General features: G+C 46.2%; 1 protein-coding gene across 8 annotated transcripts in view; it reads right to left on the reverse strand.

The window, feature by feature from the left end:
• Window positions 1–19112, reverse strand: part of SUPT3H (SPT3 homolog, SAGA and STAGA complex component) — a 2933604-nt gene that overhangs the window by 902343 nt on the left and 2012149 nt on the right. The window lies entirely within an intron of this gene.

A 19112-nucleotide genomic window follows, 5' to 3' on the forward strand; every position in this document is an offset into this window, starting at 1 on the left:
TTTTTTTGTAGAAAGGCTCCAATGCTGCATGGACATTTAACAAAAATCAAACGGTGGAAATGCGCCAAAATCAGTTATTATAGGCACGTATGGTATGCGTTTCTGACGACTGGCGGGTAATGCATGAAAAGTCACAAAATAAGTAAACTGAGCAGCCCTCAAACCAGCAATCAAATGATGAGTTCAGTGAGTGGGGCTTTTTGAGAGTTACATTAATCCGAATTTATGCCACTTTTCCAGCTTTTGACGTCATTGATTGCAGAACGGGGTGGTACATGCAAAGGAAGAGTTGGTTGCCAAGACTTCCTTTCTCTAGCCCTCCCTGGATGAAAATTCACAGTAAATATGTTATTTAGTACTATCGTATTATTTTCTGAGCACCGCCTGCCCCTTTCTGGGCACTGCTATGGAATCAATGTCCAAGCAACAGCGAATTTTGGGAGTGGCACAATCGTGGTGGAATGTGTGGAGACTTTGCGTCAACAGCCTGCTGGCCTTATTATGACAAGAAATGGTTCAAGAAATATCCTTAACAGTGACATAAAAACAGAGGTTCTTTTAAACTGTTGAAACAAAGTTTGATAAACGAATTGCCCGTGTCTGTGGGCACACGCGTGAGGAACGCAAGGACTGCACGAGGGTACAACGTCTGGAGGAAGAACTAAAGACCCTTTAGAAACTTCCATCAAAAGCTATATTCAGAAGAAAACAACACTCATGACAGCAGGATAACACCTCAGCCGATTAAGAATCCCACAGCTAACCCTACAATACAATGATTTCTAGGTCGTATCATAGAAGTCAATGGTAAAGGAAAGTAAGAATAATAAAATGTAAACAGCTCCGGACTACATTACAAAACTGGAAACCTTTTGGTGTGATTTTTCAGAGACCACTCAACACTCCCTTCTATTCCTTTTTCAAACACAAAGTTACAGAACCTGTGGTAAAGGGAGGATCTATCCATGATCCCAAAACTAGGCAATGACCCATAAGACTGTGTGTCATCAAGACCTGTCACACATCTGAAAGGGCGAGATTTTGATCGATACCTTATATCTATTGATCCAAACCTCGATCTGGTCGACTGAACCTTTGTTGCCTGTCTGTGAGGAAAGAAAGTGCACCTATTTCCAAATTAGTTCACCCAATAAAGGACTCTGCTCCCAAAGATCACAAACAACTTCTAGCTTTCAAAAGTTTATTGTAAAGATATAATGAGCTGCAAATACAGGCATCTCAGAATGAGATTCACGAGATACACAGGTCCAATTACATACATGTGCTCTCGGAAAGCCCTCAGACGAGCAACGGAAATCACTAACACAAGTTCTAAGAATAATAAAGCTATCAGCATAGACGCATATCTCTCCTTCATTTAGGTTGGAGGAAAACGCAAAGGTTAGGCTGTCCCTACCCTGCTCTAGATGGTATCCCTACTTAACCAAGTCCCAACCTAACGAAGGTGTCAGCAGTGAATGACCCCCAAGGGAAGTCACTCACTCTAAGTCTCTTGGTGAAAACCTATAGTTCTCCAGTCATGACCCCTCTCTGCCTACCCATCCGCTCTCTAAAGGGTCCTCAGGTCTCTGCTCTAACTCCACCCAGGGGTGCTGTCCCTAATACAAAACAGTCAACAACATTTGAGACGCCCCTTGCGAGACGCCCCTCACGTGGTGTAGCTCCTGGCTTTTTCCATGATGCTTTGTATTGGGCCTCATGCGTTAGAGTTGACCTTGCTTCTCAGACTCTTCTCCGGCCCGCTGATACCCCTCAAACATTCCGGAACCCTCCTCCATGTCTGGGCCGTCTACTGAACAGACCTCTATTCATTCATTTATAATTGGATCCCCCCTTATCCTTTGCAGACAGATATCTGCAGCCAAGAACCCAACTCTCATAGACTTCTAAAAAGGCTTGCAACATTTCTCAGCCCAGACATGTACGTGTAAATCAATGCTAAAACATTTCAGGCCTACAATATTTCTCATAATGATTATAACATTCAACTTCTTCATTTTAATTAAAGCATGTTAATATTCTTATTCTATTAATCAATAAACATTTCTATAAATCATGGCCTATTTAATGCAATGACCAAAACGTTAATACAATCTGTGTCGTGAAAAGAACCACCTTCCCTTTTAGCTCCAGCTCTGGCCCTGAGGCCTACCACATTCTGCATTTAACCAAATACCATCTTACATTTTAACAGCTTCACGACATGGATTCAAGAAATAATCACATCTACTAAAATCATATAATGTCACACATTTCTGTATTAGTTCCACTTCTACTTAAATCTCTACATTAGCTATACATTCAGAATATAATTGCAGATACTATTAGCACTCATGGCATTTCTCCTCATGATTTGTGCTTACTACAGGTAAGTGTGATGTACTCATACATTTAAGTCAGTTTGCGCTCTCTCAGTTCCCCCCTTTGATGACCTCTCGGGGTCATCACTAACATTTAAACTGAAGTTATTGCTGGCATTCTCTGCGCTTCCAGAGCCCTCAGGCTCCTGTACTGATTATCTTGTATGGCAGCCAATCTCCGCAGCTGCTCTCTTTGGGCCCTTTCTGACCTTCTTGCTCTGTACCATTTGAATACCCTCACCAATCCCCACAATATGATCCCACAGATCAATATTATGATGACAGGTTTTAGGATATACCAAACAAAGCTTTTGCCTAAGGTGGAAAACCACCCCCCAACTGTACTCATTCCGTGGCCCACCTTTTCCCAGACATTTTCTCTACTCAAGTCTTCGATCTCCTTGTGAATATTAGTTATGTTCCTAATAACTTTCTCAAGGGGCTTCGAATTGTCTGGAATGTAAGTGCAGCATTCCTGGACCTTCAAAGCCTTACAGACTCCGCCCTCTTTTGCTAGTAGGACATCTAATGCAAGACGGTTTTGAAGAACCATAGCCCTTATCGATTGCATCTCTCCTTCTACCAGCATTAAGGACTGAGCAGTGCTGGCAGACAACCTGTCGACAACTGTTGCCAGTCGTCTAATTTTAACATCATTAAGGATCACTCCCAAAAGAGGGAACATAGCTCCAAAGACATCTCCAACCATTTCTGCATCGCCTACATCTCTCCTTCCCCTCGATGATGTCTTGCCCTCAATGATCACTAAGTCTTGTGCATGATATATTTTGGGGAAGACAATTGCCAAGTAACATGATCCATACCAGTTGTCAGGTAGTCTCACGTAGGCATTTCTTCCACATACAAAATACACATTTGGAATCACTTGCATTCCCTTCAGGAAATCCTTAGTGTAGTACTCTAAATTAAAAGCATGTTCACAGTCAACTTCTCCAACGTATACATTTTCATAATACGTTTTGGCTCTGTGAAGACATAGCTTTCCTCTCTGCGCTTTATCTAAAGCTATTGGACCACTACTACCCTTTCTCTGGTGTGACTTCTCTTCCTCGGTCCAATCTGTTTTCCCTTGTCCTGATTTTTTCAAAATCTTTTGTCTTCTGTAACGATCATCCACCTGCCCTATGAACTTCTTCTCGACTTCTGACACCTTGCATGTCAGATTATTTCTACGGGCATGTGAAGTATCTAAGGTAATCCAAGGAATGAAGAACTTGGCCAATCTGTCTTCACTCTTCCAGTAGTCCCATTTGTTCATCTGCTTATAATTTGGGACTTCTGGCAACACTGAATCATAATTGGAAAAATAATATTCAAAACTATCTCTCTCATAAAATATACTAAGCAATAAGCTACATGTAATGCCATATGTCAGAGGGAGGTGATGGTATCTAATACCCTCATCTACAGACGCCGGCAACTGCATGCAGACGTAGCAATCCTTAACCTCCATGGCATCCACGTATTCATATAAAAGTTTAGCATAAGCATTCGACCTAAAGTCTCCTTGGGACTCGTCTACGTGTAACCTGCGGGCTTCTGCAGCTAATAACGCCTTCTCTTGCGTGTTTTCCCTTTTCTCACCAGCAACAGTAGGTGTAAGTGTTACTACAGAATTCACATCAGTTACCTTTACCTCTTCCTCATGTCCCTTTACATAAGAAATTGTTACCACTAACGCTATTAATATTATCACTCCTACTATTAGTGTACCTATTATACATTTAGCTCTGCGGTTCGGGGTGCCGGCCTCCATTTCGTCAGACAATATGGCTCTCTCTTATCCTGGCAAAAAGTTCTTTTCCTCTCGTTCCTTTACAGTCTCTTTTTAATCCTTTTGTCTTTAGAATCCACACAACTGGAGGCTGACAACCTTCTTCGCAAAAAGTCCTTTAACAGTTCAAAAAGACAACCCTAGCCCTTCTCCATCAACTCAAGGGAAGTTCCCTAAAATTCTCTGCTTCCTGGGCGCTAGGTAATCTTTTTTCTGCTTGCTTTATTTACAAAGTCCTTTAACAGTCTACTATCAGATTTGTGGTTGCAGCTTCAATAGCATAGTTCAGTATTTCCAAACGAAGATTGTGCTCTTCATGTGCTGTTATCGTTGTACCAAAGTCGGGGAATTGCAATTCTGTAAGAAACATGTGTTTTAACTTGCTGAGGCGGGGAGGTCTGGGGAGCATGAATGTTAGTGACCCTTCTTGTTCGACACCGGGTACCAACAGTCGTATTTCCACAGTGATAATGGGCTCAGAACTGGACACCACCACCGCTCGGATCCTCCCTGTCTCCGGTTTCACAGACATTTGTCGCCAGATATGTCCACTCAGGTGTGGAGTATCTTCTGTTAGGCACACGCACTCTTCTTGACCTTCTTCGGTCCGGTGCTTCAGCGCCCTGAGCACCTTCTTCTGGGTCTGAGTCTTCTGATATCGGAGGAAGGGTTACCTCTGGAGTTGACCTCAGGCTAGAGCTCCTTCTTTGCGGCCAATTAGCTTCTCCACGTGCCCTTCTACTCCTTCTCCTTCTTGTCTGTTCTCGCTCTCTCTCAGACCTGTCAGGGTCTGAGTCGTACTCCCAGCTACTTTCTCCTTCTGTAGCGTCTTCAGTTTCACTGTTGTACTGACCGTCCTCAGCTTGGTCAGACTCGTTCCCTGCTTCCGCTGGCACCTCTACAGCTTGGCTAGCCCCCTCTATGGCTTCTCGGTCCTCTGCTGGACGTCTATCCGAGAGAGGAGCTGTTTCTTCCAGAGGTGCTGGAACCCTTCGCGTATGTGACGCGTGGATCCAATTGGGCAGGCCTCCCACCTTTACAGCTGTATTCGTGATCAGGATGATCTGGAAGGGCCCACGCCAACGAATATCCAAGCAGCTTCTTCTCACATGTTTCTTCACCAGGACCCAGTCCCCAGGGTACAGGTCATGGCACGGGCCCTGGCACGCTGGAACCTCGGCAGCCTGCACCTGAAGGGACACAGAACGCATGGCGTCAGACAGCCCCTTACAATAGTCCAGGATCATATCATCTGTGATATTTAACAGTGCAGTAGCTGGGATAGATGGCAGCCTCATTGCTCTCCCCATTAACACCTCATGTGGTGACAACCCTGTTCTTCTGTCTGGGGTACTACGAAGGCTCATGAGGACCAATGGCAGGGCATCAGGCCAACTCAGGGTCGTTGAGGAGCACACTTTTGCTATCCTGCTCTTGATCGTGCCATTGATCTGCTCCACAATCCCTGAGGCTTCTGGTCGGTAACTGCAATGCAACTTTTGGTCGATATTTAGCGCTACACAAATCATCTTCACAAGCTCGCTGTTAAAATGTGTTCCCCTATCTGATTCCAAAAAGGCCGGCACCCCGAAGCGAGGAATGAGTTCTCTAAGCAGTAACTTGGCCACTGTGAGGGTGTCGCACCTACGTGTAGGGTATGCCTCAACCCATCTGGAGAACACACAAACAACCACCAGGACATAGCGGAGGCGGTTGCACCTTGGCATTTCAATGAAATCTATCTGCACTCGGTTGAATGGACCTCCAGACCTTCCTATGTGACTTAGTGCAACTGGTGTTCTTTTTCCTACGTTCAGCTGCTGGCAGGTCACACAACGCTGGCACACTGCTTCTGCTGCTATTCTAAACTTAGGATTGTACCAAGTCTGTCTAAACACTCTCAGCATAGCATCTCTCCCTAAGTGTACGGGACCATGTATGAGTCTAGCCATTGGACTCACCATCTCATTGGGCAACACTGCTCTGCCGTCTGCTGAGACCCAAAAATGGGTCTCACCCATTACACATCCTGCCTTTTCCCATGTTTCTTTTTCAGAATCAGGAGCATTTTCTTGCATGGTTGACAGTTCATCCCAAGTATCAACAGTTTCCAGTATCATGGCTAATTCAGTTCTTACATTTATTCCACCCACATCCACCTCTGTGAAAGAGTACCCTTGTTCCGCGCAATACCGCGCAACTTCATCAGCATATCTATTGCCTTTCGAAACAAAGTCCTCATTTCTGGTATGTGCGGTGCACTTTACAACTGCGATACTTGCTGGGCATTGCAATGCCTCTAACAACAGGCGCACAAACTCTCCATTGCGAATGGGAGAGCCTGAAGAGGTCATGAACCCTCTTTGAGACCATAACTGCCCGTAATCATGAACTACCCCATAGCCATATTGGCTGTCGGTGTATATGGTGACTCGAATTTGATTGCTTGCCAAGCAAGCACGTGTCAGGGCAATAATCTCGGCTACCTGAGCGGAGTGTACTCCTTCCAGGCACCCAGCTTCCACAACTCCAGTAATTGTACATACAGCATAAGCTGCTCTCAACTGCCCAACTTCGTCTCTTACACATGAGCCATCGACAAAGAAAATTTCATCTGGGTCAGTCAGTGGCTCATCTACGATGTCGGGTCTGGGTTTGGTGCATAGTTCAGTCACATCAAGGCAGTCATGGTCTGTATATTCATCATCATCCTCAATATCATTTGGAAGTGGCATCAAGGTGGCAGGATTCAAAACAGAGCATCTTTTGAGGGTCACATTCTCTGCAGCAAGAATAACTTGCTCATAGCGCGTGAGCCTGCTGTTGGTCAGATGCTGTGTTTTGGTCCTGGTCATCAACAGTTCAACAGAATGGGGCACGCACACCTCTAACGGGTGCCCCATGACGATATTTTCACATCTCTCAATGCTGACACCCGTTGCAGCAACGGATTTGAGACATCCGGGCAACGCTGCGGCTACTGGGTCTAAAGTAGCCGAGAAATAAGCAACTGGTCTACGGGCATTCCCATGGATTTGGACCAACACAGACAACGCACAACCTTCTCTCTCACAACAGTAAAGAAAAAATTGTTTATTGTAATCAGGCATTCCCAATGCCGGAGCACGACACAGGTCCTCTCGCAGCTGTAAGAATGCCATCAAACAGTCTTTGTCCCATGGTACCGGATCACTCACCTCCTTGTGCGTCAGTTTTTGCAAGGGCTTTGCTTTCAGTGAAAAGTTCACGATCCACTGTCGGCAATAACCCACCATCCCTAGAAACATCCTGACCTCTCTCTGTGTCTTAGGCGCATTCATTTTCATGATCGCCTCTATCCTGTCTGGTGACACCTTTCGTTTGCCTTTTTCTATTCTGTGTCCCAAGTACTGCACTTCTGTCAGGCAGTACTGCAATTTTCCCGGGGACACCTTGTGCCCATTGGCAGCTAGGTGATTTAACAAAGCAATGGAGTCTTCCCTGCAAGCTTCTTCTGTTTCTGACGCCACAAGGAGGTCGTCTATGTACTGGACCAGAACTGACTTCTGGGGCAGCACTAGACTTTCAAGATTTTTCTTCAAAAGCTGGTTAAAGATCGATGGGCTCTCTGTATACCCTTGAGGGATACGACACCATGTTAGGACGCGATTTTCCAGCTTAAATGCGAAAAGAAAATGGCTTTCCTCGTCCAGAGGGATCGAAAAGAAAGCCTGACAAAGATCGATCACAGTGAACCACTCAGCTTGGAATGGAATCTGAAACAGTATCACTGATGGATTCGGTACCACTGGACAACATGAAACGACTATGTTATTAATCTTTCGAAGGTCCTGCACTATCCGAAATTTCCCATTTGGTTTCTGCAGACCCATAATCGGGGAGTTGCATGGACTACCCACGATTTCTTTCAGTATTCCCTGTTTAATCATGGACTCGATCACGGGTTTTATGCCTGCAATCGTTTCTGGAGTCAATTTATATTGGGGTGTTCTTGGGAACTCAGCATGCGGTTTCACTACAATTTTCACTGGGTCCACCCCTTTGACCAAACCAATCTCTTCCCCAGTGAAATCCCATACCTCTGGTGCCACTGTCTCTCTCAAGTCCCAGGGAAGCTCGTCTACTGTTAAAGTAGGATACAGCTCCACGCATATTCTTGAGTTTGCAACTTTGAAATCTGCGTCATCATCATTGGTCAATACCTCCACTCCCTGAGGTGTACAATATATAGTACAATTCAATTTACACAACAGGTCTCTTCCTAGCAGACACACAGGACTTGAATCGCAAACTACAAACTGGTGCTCATCGCTGTACTTCCCTATTTTCACCTGTACCGGTTCTGTCAATTGGCTGGTTATTCTCCTGTTTGCGACCCCTACCACCTGTATGGTCTCTCCAGACATGGGCAGGTCTGGAACTGCAGCTGATCTGATCGTGGATCTAGTGGCTCCTGTGTCCACCAGAAATGTCGTAGGGCACCCTGCTACTTCTGCTTCCACATAGGGTCCCCTCTGATCCACCTCTAAGGCTGCCCCGAGGGTGCAGTCTTCTCTTTCCACTCTCTGTCCGGTTAATGGGTCCACATAATAGCACTCTTCTCCTTCTACAAACAGGGGCATTTGTCTATAGGTCTTACCCATACTCCCTACTCGAGGAGGTTGCGGGAACTGGGCTCGGGGAGGAGCCCCCCCCCCTTTGAGCACCTTTCCTTGGTATGGCGTTACCCCTCTCGTAGGCGCGCTCTGAACCTCTTCCTCCTCTATCTCTTGCTCTCCTATCTCTACATTGTAGGGGCACTCGCGTTTCCAATGCCCCAGCTCGTTACACTGGTGGCACCTAGTCGTTTTCTTCAAGGTAGCTATGTCTATTCTGGGTCTAAAGGTGGAACTCTCCTCATTACCCTTGTTCTGACTGTACTGCTTCTTTCCTCCTGTACCTGTCCCTTGCTGCTGTTGCTGTTGTCCCCCCTTTCCTGCTGCCTGCATCTGTACCACCATCAACTTTTCTTTTAGTTTCTTAGCCTTGGAGTCTATCTCATCACAGCAGTACCTGGCATATCTCAGTATTTCGTCTAGGGGTTTAGTTTGCCAACAAATCGAGTGTTGCTGAATCATTAAACTAATATCCGGTCTCAGTCCCAGGACGAACTTGGACACAAATTGCCCTATGTCTTTTGGATCCATTACATCCAAGCCGCTATACTGTTTAAACGCCTTCAGCAATCTCTCGTAATATTCGTGAACTGTCTCTTTGGGTTCCTGTCTTGTTCGGTCTATTCTGACCCAATCTATGTCTTGCATTGGCACTTTCTCTTTTAGCCAAGTCATCACTCTCTCGAATTTTGCCATCACAATCTCGGACGGCCCATTAGTCTTGGCATCTCTCTCTGGCTCCGTTGTGGGCCACTCAGCGCTAACCTTGCATGCTGTCCACAGATCGCCTGGTACTACAATGTCAAACAGCGTGTTCAGATCTATCCAAAGGACCTTTGAGATTTTTACAAATCTCTCCACTTGCTTGTACCACTCCACTGGGTTCTCTCGTAATTTGGGGAAAGAGGTGGTAAAAGCAGCTAAATCTCCCCTACTCCAAGGGACATGTACATAGTTCCCATTTGCAACTTCACGCAAAGGGTAAGCTTCTATTCCCTGCTGTCCTGGTGTCATACCAATCATGCTTCTCCTGCCGGTCCCTTTCTTGGACCACCTCTCTTCCCACTTATCTAGTGCCCTCCATGTCCTTATTCCAGTAATCAGTTCCCTTATGTGCGTTTTCAGCCCAATCGTTCTCCTCTCATCTAGGTCTCGATCTGTATAATGTAGCCTGTGGTTACCCTGTAATGCTTTGGTTCTTGACAAGTCCACCATATATTTGCCTGCTAGTTCGACTAACTTCTCATGGACTGCTCTCGCTTTTCGAGTAATGTCCTTTGCCATATACAGTATTTCATCCTGTTCATACATTTCCATTCTTTCTAAAGGCAGGGTACCATCTACCATGTCATCCAGATCTGACCTTAAGCTGGCGACATCGAGTCTCTTGGCTTTTATCTCAGCTCGCAATATGTCTTTTGAAGGGGGCTCACTGGTCTCCCTACCATCCCAACTTCGAGCTCTGCGTTTGGGCTCGGGAGAGTTAATGGGTGCCCTTCCTTGCTCCCATCTCTCCAGGTCCCATGCTCGGCCATCTGATCTTGGAAGGTGATGGAACACGGGCCTGTTACCCCTACTCTCTTCTTCTTCTCTCCTCTCACCGCACACCTCTCTGTTATTTTCCCTCTGGTCGCTACTCTCCCTTTGCCTCGTATCGCTCAGTATCCGATACGATCCTTCCTGGTTCCCCATATTCCCTGGGCTGCGCTCATTTCTGTCATCACAGGGACTATGGTGCGACCTCTCACAACTCCCATTCAGTTCTCTGGTGCCGGGCACACAGTGTGGACACTTAAAGCTGTTTCTGTACTCTTGCGCTCTCCTCTCTTCTTCACTGATTATTGGGCGCGCCACCCTCCCATTCCCGGAGCCCCCGTTTTCCAGGTCTGTTCTACCTCCACTCCGGGCCCAATGGGTGACTCCCCTACTCTCTCTCTCTCTACAGTCCCACTCCGGGCTGCTCTCCCCAGCCCCGCAGTGAGTCCGTGCTCTGCTGTCCTGACTTTCCCTTTCAGCTTCCGCAGCTATGATGCACTTTTGAGCCTTCACTGCCTCATCCCACTGCTTCATGTACTCATTTAGCTCTTGAAAGGATTTTCGTCCAGATCCCCTCAGATCCATTGGCCATCTAGGGCCCCCAGGATCTCCTCCTGGGTCCCCTGCTGTGTGCATCGGGGTGCTCCACTCTCTGGGTATCGGCATCTGACTTGGGGAATTAATCGTATCGTTCCTCCTTGCCTTCTCTGCTCTTTCTCTTTCCTTCTGTTTCCGTTCTTCCCCTCTTGCTCTCTCTTGGTCATATATCGATATTATAGGACCTATGGTAACAGGTACCTGTAGTGCATCTGGTAATGGGTAGGATGTGGCGCTTTCCGTTTCCGGCGCTCTTTGTACCACAAACCTACCGACTACCTGTTGCACCTGACTAGGCTGAAACAGCTCTTTCTTTGGCTCAGGATCCCACTCTGAACTGGGAAGCGGTCTATGCTCTCCTGCATTGCCCCCCTTTTCTCCTTCTCTCTGCTCGACCTCTCCCCCTGCTCTATTATACGGGGGTGGCCTGTCTGTCAGTAATCTGTTTATCAGGCTGTCCTCTGTTTCGCTCTCATCATCTTCTTCTAGGGGGGTTTTATTTACGGGCGCCTCTAACACTGGGTACAGTTTATTTACTTCCAAGTTATGCACTCTCCATCTTTTAGCATCCGCATCCCACCTGGCATCCTGCACTGCCCTTACCGATCGTTTCACCCTTTCTTGTCGTCTGTTCATATTCTTTTCATGCGCTGCCCTAATCCATGCTTCAAGAGCTTCAAACTGGGTTGGTCTAGGCAAGGGTCTCATTGAGGTCATGACTGATTTTAATCGATGTAACACCTCTAATCTGAACGTCCCGTACTTCGGGAACGTCAGTTCCTCATTTCCTTCAGTAATCTTACTCCACTCTGATATCCAAAGGATCGTATGCAGCCCAACATTCACTGCCATATAACGAGCTGGCGTACCCTCTGGCGGGGCTTCTTCCCCTTCATACGATCCCCGCTTCTCTTTTTTAAACACCGCTTTCAACCATTTAAAACACTTCATAATTATGCGCACAAAATCCAGCCTCGCTACTCTGTTTACTTCCTGATGACAATCCACCAATCCTGTCGCGGCTTTGCTAGCTTGGCCTATCGCAGCGCGGTCTTTCTCCGGTCGGCCAATCACGTCGCGACCCTGTCTGACGTCTTTGCTAGCTGGCCTATCACAGCGCGGTCTTTCTCCGGTCGGCCAATCACTGCGCGACACTACCTGACGTCACTTTTCTCCGTTTCGCAGCAGCACCCCTCCTTTCTCAACTCGTCTCCCGGTTATGCATGCGTCCCATTCATACACCGAAAAATGACTACTTCCGACCAAGCGGTCACTTCTCTCGACTGTACGTCCACAGTCTATCTGTAATTGTCAACACAACTGACGAAATGTCTATCGTCTCTCTGATAGGTTGCTTGCACACACAGTAACTTCCGACCAGCGTCCGTTACTCACGCACTCACTCTTACGTTCCCCCTATCTCGGTCTTTCGGGTGATCAATGGTACCTCATGACCCCCTTCACACTAGTTGACAATTACTCTGGGTGTCCGATACACCCGAACCACTTAAGCTCTCCTTGAACTTAAGATTTCCACCGGTTGCGCGCGCTCACAACCTGTTCCACAGTCACTCTACAGACATTCAACTCCGCCAGACATTACAACATAGATACAATACAAAACACCGCAATCTAACACGCATAACCCTTTATACTCACTCTCGACCGATACTGCTGCCTTTTCTGTCTCACGTCATCCGGATCTTCTTCGGCGGGCTGTTCTTCCGATCATCGATTTCTAGGGGCCTTGGGGTAAGCTAACCTGGCCTAGGTCACCGTCCTCAAGAAGGCAACCATCCTCTATAGCTACCAACTGAAAGGGCGAGATTTTGATCGATACCTTATATCTATTGATCCAAACCTCGATCTGGTCGACTGAACCTTTGTTGCCTGTCTGTGAGGAAAGAAAGTGCACCTATTTCCAAATTAGTTCACCCAATAAAGGACTCTGCTCCCAAAGATCACAAACAACTTCTAGCTTTCAAAAGTTTATTGTAAAGATATAATGAGCTGCAAATACAGGCATCTCAGAATGAGATTCACGAGATACACAGGTCCAATTACATACATGTGCTCTCGGAAAGCCCTCAGACGAGCAACGGAAATCACTAACACAAGTTCTAAGAATAATAAAGCTATCAGCATAGACGCATATCTCTCCTTCATTTAGGTTGGAGGAAAACGCAAAGGTTAGGCTGTCCCTACCCTGCTCTAGATGGTATCCCTACTTAACCAAGTCCCAACCTAACGAAGGTGTCAGCAGTGAATGACCCCCAAGGGAAGTCACTCACTCTAAGTCTCTTGGTGAAAACCTATAGTTCTCCAGTCATGACCCCTCTCTGCCTACCCATCCGCTCTCTAAAGGGTCCTCAGGTCTCTGCTCTAACTCCACCCAGGGGTGCTGTCCCTAATACAAAACAGTCAACAACATTTGAGACGCCCCTTGCGAGACGCCCCTCACGTGGTGTAGCTCCTGGCTTTTTCCATGATGCTTTGTATTGGGCCTCATGCGTTAGAGTTGACCTTGCTTCTCAGACTCTTCTCCGGCCCGCTGATACCCCTCAAACATTCCGGAACCCTCCTCCATGTCTGGGCCGTCTACTGAACAGACCTCTATTCATTCATTTATAATTGGATCCCCCCTTATCCTTTGCAGACAGATATCTGCAGCCAAGAACCCAACTCTCATAGACTTCTAAAAAGGCTTGCAACATTTCTCAGCCCAGACATGTACGTGTAAATCAATGCTAAAACATTTCAGGCCTACAATATTTCTCATAATGATTATAACATTCAACTTCTTCATTTTAATTAAAGCATGTTAATATTCTTATTCTATTAATCAATAAACATTTCTATAAATCATGGCCTATTTAATGCAATGACCAAAACGTTAATACAATCTGTGTCGTGAAAAGAACCACCTTCCCTTTTAGCTCCAGCTCTGGCCCTGAGGCCTACCACATTCTGCATTTAACCAAATACCATCTTACATTTTAACAGCTTCACGACATGGATTCAAGAAATAATCACATCTACTAAAATCATATAATGTCACACATTTCTGTATTAGTTCCACTTCTACTTAAATCTCTACATTAGCTATACATTCAGAATATAATTGCAGATACTATTAGCACTCATGGCATTTCTCCTCATGATTTGTGCTTACTACAGGTAAGTGTGATGTACTCATACATTTAAGTCAGTTTGCGCTCTCTCACATCTTAACATTCATTGACAACTTTCCAAAAACACAGAATTAAGCATCTCCATAACTTGCCGCTCATGTTTGTTAAAGACGAACAGATGGCTTTGTTATTCGCAGGTACAACTTCGACAGTGTTTACAAGATTTCCCACCTTAACTAATAAAAATTGTCATTTTGTAACTAAATACAGAAAATAACTTCAACACTGTCTGTTTTTGAACAAGGTTGTGAACACAGGGGCATTCAACCCAAGTCTGGAAACTTGATTATATTTACACTTGGCAAACTTCAGAAGATGTTCCCTTTGACTTCAGAGTGATGCTGGTAACACTGAGGAGAACAAGCATTTGCAATGCAATAGGTCTCGCATTAGGAAAGTTTGAGCTATTGGTATTGTAAATGGCAAAGTTTTTATTTATGTTTCTTTTTTTTAAATAGCTAAATTAATAGCTTCGTCATTTACAATGCCAATAGTTATAACTTTCGCAAATGTGATACCTATAGCATTTGTAATGCAATATGTTTTGTATTTACAAACCGCGAGAGGACAAAAAAAAGCTCCGGACCACCGCCTCCTCCCAGGCCTTCAAAAGGGACCTCAAAGTTCTCCTCCTCCTCCAGAGACACCTCCAAAAGTAATTCACGTCCTCTTGCTATTTGTGAGGAAGACTTTCCACTACTGATAATTTCTACTTTCCATGACCATGGAAGTGCCTTCCCAGTGTATGCCTGTGATTGGAGGGTCTGCCTTTTTGCAGTATTTTCCATGTACTGGTGTTCGGTGCCCTTTTGTAACATGCACACACCACTCTGCCCTTGCAACACACGGCTGCTACCTCTCACATGTCTTTGCCTTTGATACTTGCACAAGTGCCACCTTGCCCATGTAACGCTTGTTCCTGAGCCTGAGTGTCTAGCACTTATTGCAGGACTATACCTCTAATTATACTCTGTTTTCTCTTATAACTGCACACTTGTCACTTTCATTTCCTCTTGTGCACTTTTGACTACCTCATGTATTTTGGTTGCTCACAATTTTTACTCAAGTATTTTGTTTGCTCACGATTGTCACTATTACCTTTACTACCTCATGTATTTTTGGTTGCTTATAGTTTTTACTACCTCATGTATTTTGTTTGCTCACAATTGTCACTATTACCTTATGTAAGTAACGTATGTTTTTGCAACCTGTTCTTTTGTAATGTTTCTCATTATGTTTCATTTCTGTTCCTAATGTGAAGCGCTCTGACGCCTTCGGGTAAAGTCCGCGCTATATAAAAATGCATAAATACATAAATAAATAAATACCGCCTTCGGGTAAAGTCCGCGCTATATAAAAATGCATAAATACATAAATAAATAAATACCGCCTTCGGGTAAAGTCCGCGCTATATAAAAATGCATAAATAACTAAATAAATAAATACCGCAAATCAAACATCCTCGTTACTCTGCCGGCCTGCGACCAGGAAGTCAGGCAGGCCGGCGCGACAACCGGAAACAGGAAGTAGGAGGGCGGGAGCCTACCCCGCCTCCCACGGAAGAGTCGCGTGTTGGAGCACCGGAGCAGGCAGGAGCCTACCCTGCGCCCCGGTGCCGAAGGAGGGAAGAAGAGTCCTGCTGCCGGGCCCTGCAGCTGAGAGCCGCCGCACGAAGGAAGCCGGTGAGTGGGTTGCTGGGGGGGGGGGCAGCGCATGTGTGTGCGCGCGCGCGTGCGGGGGGGGCGGGCTGTGTATGTGTGTGTGCGTGCGTGTGTGTGTGTATGTGTCTTGGAGTGCGTGTGTGTGACTGTGGGGGAGGGGGGTGTGTGAGCGAGTGTGTCTGCGCGCGCATGTGTACGGCGCGGGACGCGACGTGCGCGTTCGCGCACACGAATCCAAGCTCGTACACCCTCTTGTCCTCCTTCCCCCCAGACTGATCGCTATACGTCTCCAGCTGGACACATGCATCCGCTTGCGACAACTCTTCTTTTCAGGGGGAGACGGGGGGGGGTAGGAGGTATCTACTCCTCCTTGCTGGTGGAGATTGTGCAGGGGTATTTAGCGCCTCCTTTTTGTCGCAATCCTTTGGTGGACCCACAGTGCCACTTAATGGTCCCATATTTTCCGAGCTCAGAACATTAGAGGATAAATCATGAGATGGAAGATTTTCCTCCATCCAACCCCCCCACCCCCCAATCTGAGACTGGGGCACCCTTGGGGGGCGGAGTCGCTTCCGTAGTAGAAAGAACACCAAAGCCCATATGAGTAGTGACCTGGCATCCGCTTGCGGATGCATTGCCAGCGAGACCCAAAAAGGCTATTCCTTTGTGACATTTTGTAAAGATGCTCAAGAACTTTCATATTTTGGAAGGAAATCATGATCATCATACAGAAAATACGTTTTTTTTAAATTCTGGGTCTCAGACACTCCACGCTTGACAGAATGCCCTCTTTAAAAAGGAAAATAATTTGCCACCTGTTAACAGCAAGCAGGCTGTTCATAGAAGCAGTATGGAAAGAAGGTGAAGCCCCACTGGAAATAATGCCACTGGTAGTTGTACAGTTGAGCCAGCTGGAGGGGGAACTCGTGGAAGTGGACTGCTGTGTGTGATTGCGAGTGTTTAATGTGGTGATGTGCGGGAGGAAATTACCAAGGGTCCAGTTGTCACAGAATTTCCAATCATGGCCACTTTTAGAGATTTATTCTCCTTCACAATGATACCTCTGCATTTATAAAGCTTGTCCCTGTGAGGTTTACATGTCTGACCAACAAGGAGGAGGACGGGTGAGGAAGCGGAGAACTAGACAGTGCTATTTTTCAGATTTCTAATTACCTTCCTCTACCTAATCCTGGTCACATAACATAACGTTTCTATTTAGCAGATTTCTGTAACAACGTGCATGGAAAGTGGTTAAATGTGATTCAAGGTGTTCTAGACTCTAAAGAAAAATGTTGCTTGCAAAAGAAAGAAATGGAGTAAGAGCCATCTCTGAAGCCTGGAGGTTTTTTGTTTATCAGATTGAGTTTGTCCATAAATAAACCTGAAACCCTGGAGACTTTTACCACTCCTCACGTGGACATGAACTACAGAAACAGCAGGGCTACGTGGCTCACCAAAGCAAGTGTCACTGAAAGCGTTAGCAAGGCCTGAAGATAGACACCGCAGTCCTTTGTACTGGGTCAGAAATACTACACTTCGGCATGGGAGCCAACAGCAAGTGACCAGGGAATATGGTGGCCGGCTAACGCCGGTGTGGAGGATCGCAGTGCAGTAGAAGAGCGGATCGAGCGGAGTATTGCCATTCTCATATAAGGCGAGGTGGCGAAGCGGTTGTTAAACGGACATTGAAACTGAGCAAAAGATTAAATTACTGCTAAACGGTCTTCGAGTGGCTGCCAGGTCACTACTCATATGGGCTTTGGTGTTCTTTCTACTACGGAAGCGACTCCGCCCCCCAAGGGTGCCCCAGTCTCAGATTGGGGGGTGGGGGGGTTGGATGGAGGAAAATCTTCCATCTCATGATTTATCCTCTAATGTTCTGAGCTCGGAAAATATGGGACCATTAAGTGGCACTGTGGGTCCACCAAAGGATTGCGACAAAACGGAGGCGCTAAATACCCCTGCACAATCTCCACCAGCAAGGAGGAGTAGATACCTCCTACCCCCCCCCCGTCTCCCCCTGAAAAGAAGAGTTGTTGGAAGGGGGAAGCCAGCGAGCGTTTCTCAGGCTGTAATCTCTGTTAAGAAGCCACCAAAAGAGGTAAAGTCAAAAATTGTGGAGTAAGAGAAATAAGGTCTCTTTCTAAGCCTCCCCCCTCCCTCAGGTCCTACTTCAAAATGATGGAACAAGTGGCAGGTTCAGCAGGGGCTGAGGGGGATATCGGGAGCACAGGGGATGTGACAGAAGATATAGGGGCACAGGTGAGGCAGATTGAACCATTGAGTCTTGAAAATAATTTTTCCCCCTCATAGAGGATGCAACAGAGAGTCTAGAAGACACTTTATCTAGTCCCCCTATTTCCTCAATCATTCCTTTGCTCCCCCCCTACTTAAGGCACAATCTATTCAAGAAGGAGAGGTATCTGTCAATAAAATCGGCAATGCAGGACCCCGGGGGAATGATGAGATCCCAAGGTTAGATCACAGTCTACAGGAGGGGGCCTCCTTAGGGGCCCAGGTGACAGATCTACTATTAGACTTGAGGCAAGATATGCTGGTTAAGTTTGACACTTTTGAACACAACCAGAAGGATATTCAAGGAAAATGTGCTATTCCCGAACAAAAGATCGATGGAATTGCCCTGCGTACAGTAGCCCTGGAAGAGGAGGTGAAGATGTTGGGTGAGGCTACAACAGTAAATTCGAAGCAGATAGCAGGACTCAAAGAAGAAAATAAGACTCTACAAGAAGACCTGGAATGGTTTGAGTAACATGCCAGGAGAAATAATGTCCGCATTTCGGGGGGTTCGGAAAAAGCAGAAGGTTCCGACATTAAAGAATTTGTGTGCAAGTTACTGGGAGATTTGTTCCACGATAAAACGGATACAGACTGGGAAAGAGAACTTCAAAGGGTACATAGGGACCCCTATAGACTCCATCCAGGGAGGAAGGCCCCAAGGAAGGTCTTAATAAACGTTCTTACTTTTTCTTTCAAGGAGTTAGTGTTGGGGCGAGCACTGAAGGAACGGCAAATGAAATTTGGAGAAGTCATTTATCAAATTCGCTCTGACATGGGCAAGAGGAATGCCCATAGGCAGTGGGCCCTAGGTGCTAAAATGAGTGAATTACGTGCTAAGGGAGCTCAAGTGCATATGAAGTTTCCTGCCATGTTAAAAATAATGTGGCGAAATAAAATGTACAACATCAGAGACCCTGAAGAGGTGGATGTCCTGTTAAAGTCGATGGAAAGCCCAGAGTAGAGATTTGAACGCCGATATATATATATAGATGCACACT

This window comes from Lissotriton helveticus, chromosome 6, assembly GCF_964261635.1.
Source record: "Lissotriton helveticus chromosome 6, aLisHel1.1, whole genome shotgun sequence".
Taxonomy (NCBI): Eukaryota; Metazoa; Chordata; class Amphibia; order Caudata; family Salamandridae; genus Lissotriton; species Lissotriton helveticus.